This window comes from Lolium rigidum, chromosome 5 (assembly GCF_022539505.1).
Source record: "Lolium rigidum isolate FL_2022 chromosome 5, APGP_CSIRO_Lrig_0.1, whole genome shotgun sequence".
Taxonomy (NCBI): Eukaryota; Viridiplantae; Streptophyta; class Magnoliopsida; order Poales; family Poaceae; genus Lolium; species Lolium rigidum.
Genome location: NC_061512.1, coordinates 182426439 through 182436916, shown reverse-complemented (window position 1 = coordinate 182436916; position 10478 = coordinate 182426439). Strand labels below are relative to the sequence as shown.

Below are 10478 nucleotides of genomic sequence, written 5' to 3'. Positions count from 1 at the left end.
CCTCTCCTCTCCTCGACAAGTAAAAGTCAAAGTCTAAGTCACACGCGTACCCGCACGCGGTGTGTGACGACGTGCTTCTACTTATAGAGTGAAGCTAGAGGGAAGAAGATGAGAAGAGATAATCCCGGTTCTTTCTTTGCATACTCGGAGCGTTGGATGGATAGGATAGATGGATGGCTGGGATACATAATGCCACGGATCACTACCATGGATGGCAGTCTCACATAAATGAGGCATGCTTTTAACCCTGAAGGTGAGCTAGAAGTTGGACAATTACTACGCACGGGTTTTCTGGCCGGAATTTATGGATCCCAAATCTTTAATTAATCTGTTGCCTTTCCAAGTAATTTTAGCACCTACTAGATGCTCGGAAGATAAAGGGCACACATAGAGAACCAGCCTCATTTACAGCAAGGATTTCCTCCATCTTGGAAAGGAGGAACCATCAAATGGATTTCTAGTACATTGTCAAGACACCCTAGCCGAAAACCATGATCTCGGTTGTTCTTTCCATTATAACAGAGAAAACTTGTAACGATACAACACATGAATTTCTCTAAAAGATAACAAAATATATAGAATCATCCCAAGATAACAAAATAGAATCATCCCTAATATAATACTTTCTCGAGACACTAATATAAGATGTTTTAGCTTACCAAACCATTTTTTTATTTCTATGAAGGATAGAATGTCGTGATTAGTTCCCTTAACAAGTTGGACAGACTTCTATTTTTCCTTCTATACAATATTCATTTCGCTAAGGTTTTCAGTAGATTGCCATTCGATCCATTCTCCTACAACTGTTTGGGACCAATAAAAGCAAGACTCCGGGAAACAAGGATGACAAAGTCACTCGATTTTTTTATACGAGAAAACCAACAGATACTTAGACCATGACTAATATACTTAAATCACTCGGGATGAAATACAACTTTAACATACACACATATGATAAGCATAAATATTAACTGTTCATTCCTACTTAAGCTTACTTGACGGAGAAAAGAAAACAAACTAGTGTTGGCAAATATTTGATGACAGCTGTCCCCGTCTAACACGTAAAATCAAATCGGACCAACAGGACATAAGACGGGACACCAAGTCACAGCATGACTTTCCAATACTATACACGCCCTGCACAAATTGTTCTCCTATACAAGTGGTACATGTGCAGCTTCAAAATACAATCAGCATCCAGTTACAGACCCAGTAGTAATCAAGCAACACTGATTCTAGACATCTTAGGTCACTAAGCAGCAAGAGACGAACGCCAGCCATTTCTTGTCTCACATGCCTTTTTCTTCACCACTGCGAGTAGCTAGGACGCAATCCAATCAACAAAGAAAATGGATCTGGGCGTCCATTCTCATCTCGCCACCGGAAGCCTTACCAAATTTATCAACTTTCTTGCGATGCACTCATGGATGCAACCTACAACAAAACGCAGAGGATAAGTGATTCATTCATCGGACAACACAACTTTGAAACCAACAAGATCCATCCAACTCTGCAACAAAAAAAAGTAACACCTGGCCCGTTTGTAGCTTCAATAAACTCCTAAGATGGTGACCCAACAATATATTAACAAAGACAACATACAATGTGATGCATACGGAAATAATCAACAAATCAAACTAGAAATATTTAGAAACTTGAAATCATGAATGCTCTGTAGTGGTTAATCAGCACATGTCTGACTTCTCCACAAATATTTTGGCTTAACAACCAGGAATATTTCAGTAAACTAGATGCGACCAAACAAATCCAAGCAAAGCTACATGAACATCATTTCCAGTGCTACTCAAAATTATAGGAAACACAAGTGGCTACAGTATTGATACCATCAATGGTATGGTCTGGCAGCCACCAGGGGCGCAAATAAATACATTTCTGCTGTCAAGTTTTACTTAACCATTCAAATACTATATCAAAGAATCAGAAAAAGAACTAATTTGTTTTCAACTGGAACAAGCTAATTTACAACTAGAATACTAGATAGAGGATAGAGCATGGTAGAGCACACCAGAACGGGAAAAAAGGGGCTATCTTAGAGTGATTGTGGAGGCGAGCAGCTAACATACCTTCTGGTCAGGCTGAGCTCGGGGTCAGACCTGATAACCTCCATGTCAGGCTCCGGGCTGGTGCCCCACGTGTCCAGGCTGTCCCATTCCTCAAGCAGCTACAGCCGGTCCACGCCCAGTTTAGCAACATGGCGGTGGCCACTACCGAGTGGCGGAGTCCGGAGGTCGAGAGCCATCCGATCCTACCACCACGCAGCCAGCGAGCCCAATGGCAGCAGCACTGCTTAAGACGGAACTGCCCGGACCGAATCGCCATGCCCTTTGCTTTGTCACACGTCTCCTTGGTCACCTCCACCCAAGGATCTGCCAAAGTGAAGTTGCCACATTTCAGTCCACTCTAGATATGCACAAAAGAGAAATTCTAGTTAGGAAAACAATAGAAATAGAGCTACTTGGCAACTGAATCATCACAAGAAACTATATAACTAAAAGGCATGCATTCAGTTTTTCATGGCCAACAAATAAAACAAAAACCTTCATAACTACCTTCCCATAAGCAACGACACATCTGTTGTATCAAGCCATGCAGTTATCAACCATCGGTAGGCCAGCAACACGGAGAAGCATTTCCTGCCAGTGCAAAGTTCGTCGGTTATTCGCAATCCAAGAAATAGGACCAAAATCATGACATCAAATCGTATTCAAGTTGATCTGGTACACTAGGTACATTTGCTAACATGGAGCTAACTAAAACATGAAGCTATCAATTCCAAGGCAAGCTCATTTAATTCAAATGATCCTACCTTAAGAGCATTTACACTAAAACCTGTATATAAAGTTCAACAAAAATAAAAGTTGATTTTCAGTCAAGTTCCATAGGTAGAGAAAGTGAGAAACCATGTATATTCCATAAGAAAAATGTCAGGCCTGCCAGCGAAACCAATAGAGACATGATCCAATCGACAAACAAGTACATGCTAATGTGTCCAGACAATAACTCAATGGGCAGGACGTAAGGAAGCAAACGGTGGCAGCTGCCACGTTAATTGGAGCAGGGTTTGCCGCCCCATCCAATATGGCGGGCTTGGCGTCCAGAGCATGGCCAAGGCCGGCCTTGCGTTGCGCCTAAGGTGGCTCTGGTTCAGCCGCACTGACACGTCGAAGGCGTGGCATGGGCTTGACCTGCAGTTTCCCGCCGAGGAGCGTGCCCTCTTCTTCGCCTCCGCAACATCAGTAAGATCATGCCTCGGCGATGGACGCTCGACGCAGTTTTGGGAGGACCGTTGGATCGACGGCAGGTCCGTCAGTGAGATCCTGCCTCGCCTATACGCCTGCATCCCCAAACGCCGGCGGCGCACCACTACTGTCGCTCAAGGCCTGCAAAACCGCCGCTGGGTCCGGGACATACATGGCACCCTGGGCGTCGAGGAGATTGGCGACTATCTGTTGCTCTGGAGGAGGCTCGAGCACGTCCAGCTATCTGACCAGGCCGACACCATGGTGTGGAAGTGGACCAGCAATGGTTCCTACTCAGCTAGTTCTTGCTACGAGCCGCATTCCATGGATCCCCTGCTGCGATGCTCGGCAGCTTACCCGGAAGACTTGGGCTCCCACGGCGTCAAATTCTTCCATTGGGCTGGCACACGTGGACAGATGCTGGACGGCCGAGCGTCTGCAACGACGGGGTCTACCGCACCATGCCAAATGCCTGCTCTGCGACCAAGAGATGGAAACGATACAGCACCTCTTCACCGGCTGCAGCTTCGCACGTCAGGTGTGGGTTGAGATCCTCTCCTGGCTGCGTGCCACCTGCAGGCCACCAGCTCAGGATGACACCTTACTCTCCTGGTGGCTCCATGCTCGGCAAGCAACGCCCAAAACCCTGCGCAAGGGTCTCGCCTCGATGACACTCCTCATTCCGTGGATGATCTGGTAAGAACGCAACGGCTGCGTCTTCGACGGCGCAACCCCCTCCGTCCCTGGCGTGGTCACCAAGATCCGTGATGAGGCAAGCACCTGGGCAAGAGCTGGGGCACGAGGCCTGCGCGTCGTCTTGCCGAACACCTGGGATGTACACTGATTTTCTGCTTGTTTTTTGCTTGCTCCCTGTTCTGCCCCTTCCGCGGGTTGTAACTGATAAACCTATGTTCCCCTCCTTTTCAATGAAATGAAACGCAAAGGCTTTTTGCGTTTTCTCGAAAAAAAATAACTCAATATGCATGCTGATATCACCATCAATGTATAGTGCATTAACATTGTTGTTTAAACATGAAATATAATTCTAGTTGAAGTCAAATTCATAGAAATAGGCAAGCTAATCTAAAGCTATCCTGCATCTTACCAATATAAATGACCCTACAACTGCAACCAAATCAAGCTACAACTGTATGTTACGATCAAGTGTAGCATAAATCTTTTCTCACCATGTTCTATAGCTAGAACTAGAACCATGTTTCTTTTATTACTAAAAGATGTAATTGATGAAACAATTTCCATGTCAGGCAACAATCAATTTAGGGACATAAATCCATCTTCCGAAATGAGCAACAACACAATCATCATTCAGGCAACAAAAAAAGGCACCAAGAGGCACCTTACTACGAGCTGTAGCCGTTCTTGCCACCGGAGACGTTCTGAGTGGACGAAGTCATCTTGTCTCACCTGACTTCATCTTCACCACTGTGATTAGCTAGGATGCCATCCAACCAACAAAGAAACGGATCCAGACGTCCCTTATCCATCTCGCCACCAACAAGAAATTCCATCCTACAACAAAACACAGAGAATAAGTGATTCATTCGTCGGAAAACACAACTCTGGAAAGTGGACAACATCTCACCAACAAGATCATTTCACATGAACAAAACAAATGAATTCAATCAACAGCTAGCAACTTCCATCTCGTAATTTCAATATACCAGAAAAAGCTCTTGGAAAATAACACTAGCTAAGCACCCAAAAAGAATTTATGCTCAGAATACTACATAAAAAAAATCCCGTTAGTCAAGATTCCAAAATGCTAAATGTATTCCAGAGAGGTTCCAGGTCCTGGACCTCAATTCATTCCAATTATGAAGCCGGAGTGTTTCGTTTGGGTAAACTCTATTATGTGTATATATCATATAACCGATTAGCAAAACAGGAGAGATCATATGCCCTTTTCATCACCCCACCTATATTTTGCCCATAAACACAACTACTATTGGATACACCACAGAATAATAAACCCACGCGGTGTTGTACAAGTACCATAACCAAATCTTAGAAATCATAACACCACCAACATTAAATCTTAACCAGCAGAGTCATCGAGACACAGTATCACAGAGCATGCACAGATGGCAAGGGGGGAACCGTAAACTCACCTAAAATGCCGTAGAAGGCAAAGTGTATTGCACAAGGAACTCTGCCATACAGGGACTTGAACTTCCATCTAGGACGTAGCATAATAATGACAGTACTAGTCAGCTCATTCCCGGGCTGGCTGCCAAGTCTAAGTCAACAGAAGCATGGAGGAAAAAAACATCAGAAGATTAAACTAATAAGGGAATATCACTATAAGAACGAAATGATGCAGAATTAACAAGACAACAGTAGCTAAACACTTTATTTCGCAGCGACAGTTTGTTGCCTGCATGTGCATCTGCCATCCATTGAAACAATACAACCATTGGGAGACGTGGCACAACAGCAGTCTGGCAAAATTCTAATTACTCGTCTATAGTTAACTCTTAGAGCAACTATAATACAAATAGATGAGATGTCAAGTTAAGATACAAACATCCAGGTCCTCTTAGAGGAACTCTAGCCGACCCGAAAACTCAACTTCACGACGAGAAAATAATTTCTTATTATATCTAACAATTTCCATATAACTTTGCTGACTCAAATATAGAGTATCGAACTTGCACGTAACTTTATGCCACTCAAAAGTAGAAACAACTCATCTACCAGGTAAGCTCTTAAAACTATACAGCAACCACAGGGTGAACTCTCCCAACATAGTGATTTAAAACTGCCCTGTGAATCGTATAATCAATAGTTCAACTTTCTGCTTAAATTATTTTAGAAAATCATAACATACATGAGAAGATGAAGAACAGAAATTAAACATTAAGAGATTCAACATCAATCTTAAGGTAGTGGGGAAGACAAGAGTTTACACCAAGTTTAAGGGCATGAGCATGATAGAATTCTTTTGTCAGACACGGTGCTAAAGAGCAACAGGAATAGTGCTACTTACTAAGTTGCAAAAAATCAAAGGGAACTATTACTCAACGCTCAAATAAGTTACACGCCGGATTCACCAAAACTAGTCTAAATCCTAATCAAGGCAACTAGGCCATCAAACAAAGGGGCAACCATTCAATCCATAGGACTTAAGCAACCTTAATGAGGCAACCATGAAAACTGAACTAAGAAAAAACAATATGGTTACGTGAACAGAATCCAATACCCTGAAATTGATAGATTCTGCCAATCACTGACAAGCCCACTGCATTGTAAAAAACGAAGACTTTCTAGACACTAACCCTCCAAACAGTTAAAAATGTTCAGTGCGCGGAAAAATGTAGGCCATCAGCTCAACAGCCGGGGCATATTACCGCCACGATTTGATGGCCGTGGCATCATAGAGAACAAAGGGAGCCGGAGAACGGATGGATGAACCGAGGAACTCGCAAGAGATTTGCAGCCGAGTCGGAATTTAACCGTCATCGTCGAGGTAGTCAAAGCCGGGGCCAGCAACATTGTCCACCTACAAAAAAAACAAACTTTAATCTTGTTTCACCAACCTAAGGTTTCAGCTAACTAATTAGAGCAAACGGTCAGGAAACTAGTACTATTAAACACTTCAATTTATTGAACTAATTAGGTGCACATAACAAAAGTTTGCTAACAAAAAATATCCAATATAAATATACTATGATCCGAATCATAACATAGAAACTCTATCTCATTTATTACCCAGATCATGGAATAAAAAGAATGACCACTATTCGGATTGTTTGCATCTGATATATTCTTCAACTTAAATTTGTTGCATCAAGTTAAAGTCCTAGTAGATGTACTACATTATCACAAGACATGCATTCCTAGTAGCTGAACTATGAACACGAAATGATGCAGAATTAACAAGACAACAGTAGCTAAACACTTTATTTCGCAGCGACAGTTTGTTGCCTGCATGTGCATCTGCCATCCATTGAAACAATACAACCATTGGGAGACGTGGCACAACAGCGATCTGGCAAAATTCTAATTACTGTCTATAGTTAACTCTTAGAGCAACTATAATACAAATAGATGAGATGTCAAGTTAAGATACAAACATCCAGGTCCTCTTAGAGGAACTCTAGCCGACCCCGAAAACTCAACTTCACGACAGAAAATAATTTCTTATTATATCTAACAATTTCCATATAACTTTGCTGACTCAAATATAGAGTATCGAACTTGCACGTAACTTTATGCCACTCAAAAGTAGAAACAACTCATCTACCAGGTAAGCTCTTAAAACTATACGGCAACCACGGGGTGAACTCTCCCAACATAGTGATTTAAAACTGCCTCCGTGAATCGTATAATCAATAGTTCAACTTTCTGCTTAAATTATTTTAGAAAATCATAACATACATGAGAAGATGAAGAACAGAAATTAAACATTAAGAGATTCAACATCAATCTTAAGGTAGTGGGGAAGACAAGAGTTTACACCAAGTTTAAGGGCATGAGCATGATAGAATTCTTTTTGTCAGCACGGTGCTAAAGAGCAACAGGAATAGTGCTACTTACTAAGTTGCAAAAAATCAAAGGGAACTATTACTCAACGCTCAAATAAGTTACACGCCGGATTCACCAAAACTAGTCTAAATCCTAATCAAGGCAACTAGGCCATCAAACAAAGGGGCAACCATTCAATCCATAGGACTTAAGCAACCTTAATGAGGCAACCATGAAAACTGAACTAAGAAAAAACAATATGGTTACGTGAACAGAATCCAATACCCTGAAATTGATAGATTACGCCAATCAACTGACAAGCCCATTGCATTGTAAAAAACGAAGACTTTCTAGACACTAACCCTCCAAACAGTTAAAAATGTTCGGTGCGCGGAAAAATGTAGGCCATCAGCTCAACAGCCGGGGCATATTACCGCCACGATTTGATGGCTGTGGCATCATAGAGAACAAAGGGAGCCGGAGAACAGATGGATGAACCGAGGAACTCGCAAGAGATTTGCAGCCGAGTCGGAATTTAACCGTCATCGTCGAGGTAGTCAAAGCCGGGGCCAGCAACATTGTCCACCTACAAAAAAAACAAACTTTAATCTTGTTTCACCAACCTAAGGTTTCAGCTAACTAATTAGAGCAAACGGTCAGGAAACTAGTACTATTAAACACTTCAATTTATTGAACTAATTAGGTGCACATAACAAAAGTTTGCTAACAAAAAATATCCAATATAAATATACTATGATCCGAATCATAACATAGAAACTCTATCTCATTTATTACCCAGATCATGGAATAAAAAGAATGACCACTATTCGGATTGTTTGCATCTGATATATTCTTCAACTTAAATTTGTTGCATCAAGTTAAAGTCCTAGTAGATGTACTACATTATCACAAGACATGCATTCCTAGTAGCTGAACTATGAACTGGAAATGATGCAGAATTAACAAGACAACAGTAGCTAAACACTTTATTTCGCAGCGACAGTTTGTTGCCTGCATGTGCATCTGCCATCCATTGAAACAATACAACCATTGGGAGACGTGGCACAACAGCAGTCTGGCAAAATTCTAATTACTGTCTATAGTTAACTCTTAGAGCAACTATAATACAAATAGATGAGATGTCAAGTTAAGATACAAACATCCAGGTCCTCTTAGAGGAACTCTAGCCGACCCCGAAAACTCAACTTCACGACAGAAAATAATTTCTTATTATATCTAACAATTTCCATATAACTTTGCTGACTCAAATATAGAGTATCGAACTTGCACGTAACTTTATGCCACTCAAAAGTAGAAACAACTCATCTACCAGGTAAGCTCTTAAAACTATACAGCAACCACAGGGTGAACTCTCCCAACATAGTGATTTAAAACTGCCCTGTGAATCGTATAATCAATAGTTCAACTTTCTGCTTAAATTATTTTAGAAAATCATAACATACATGAGAAGATGAAGAACAGAAATTAAACATTAAGAGATTCAACATCAATCTTAAGGTAGTGGGGAAGACAAGAGTTTACACCAAGTTTAAGGGCATGAGCATGATAGAATTCTTTTTGTCAGCACAGTGCTAAAGAGCAACAGGAATAGTGCTACTTACTAAGTTGCAAAAAATCAAAGGGAACTATTACTCAACGCTCAAATAAGTTACACGCCGGATTCACCAAAACTAGTCTAAATCCTAATCAAGGCAACTAGGCCATCAAACAAAGGGGCAACCATTCAATCCATAGGACTTAAGCAACCTTAATGAGGCAACCATGAAAACTGAACTAAGAAAAAACAATATGGTTACGTGAACAGAATCCAATACCCTGAAATTGATAGATTCTGCCAATCACTGACAAGCCCACTGCATTGTAAAAAACGAAGACTTTCTAGACACTAACCCTCCAAACAGTTAAAAATGTTCAGTGCGCGGAAAAATGTAGGCCATCAGCTCAACAGCCGGGGCATATTACCGCCACGATTTGATGGCTGTGGCATCATAGAGAACAAAGGGAGCCGGAGAACAGATGGATGAACCGAGGAACTCGCAAGAGATTTGCAGCCGAGTCGGAATTTAACTGTCATCGTCGAGGTAGTCAAAGCCGGGGCCAGCAACATTGTCCACCTACAAAAAAAACAAACTTTAATCTTGTTTCACCAACCTAAGGTTTCAGCTAACTAATTAGAGCAAACGGTCAGGAAACTAGTACTATTAAACACTTCAATTTATTGAACTAATTAGGTGCACATAACAAAAGTTTGCTAACAAAAAATATCCAATATAAATATACTATGATCCGAATCATAACATAGAAACTCTATCTCATTTATTACCCAGATCATGGAATAAAAAGAATGACCACTATTCGGATTGTTTGCATCTGATATATTCTTCAACTTAAATTTGTTGCATCAAGTTAAAGTCCTAGTAGATGTACTACATTATCACAAGACATGCATTCCTAGTAGCTGAACTATGAACTGGAATTAATTGCAAATGCTCATTTGACTATCTTCTTCACGCATCTTTTTTTTCCAAGCGATACCTCTGGATCGAATTTCATTACCACCAGATAACGAAATACAGCGTCAGCGGCTCAAAAGCCAAAAGCAAAACAAAAAAAGCAGGGGGAGGGGCGCCGCCTACTGCTAGCGTTCAAGAGGACTTAGAGGTTTTATATATTTACATCACCACAACAAAGATAAAAGCCACTATCCTACCA

The 10478-nt window shown here is 41.3% G+C and overlaps 1 long non-coding RNA gene across 2 annotated transcripts; it reads right to left on the bottom strand.

Annotated features, from left to right (window-relative positions):
* Positions 1–1084: 1084 nt before the first annotated feature.
* Positions 1085–10169, bottom strand: LOC124654754. 2 transcript variants are annotated; one of them, XR_006988453.1, is made up of 7 exons: positions 9729–10169; positions 8180–8331; positions 5390–5517; positions 4623–4790; positions 2571–2654; positions 2085–2421; positions 1085–1434 (listed from the first exon to the last, which is right to left on the bottom strand). It is a non-coding gene; the product is annotated as an uncharacterized LOC124654754 (long non-coding RNA). The 2 variants fall into 2 exon arrangements; XR_006988452.1 differs by having other exon boundaries at positions 2085–2387.
* Between the last annotated feature and the right edge of the window lie 309 nt (positions 10170–10478).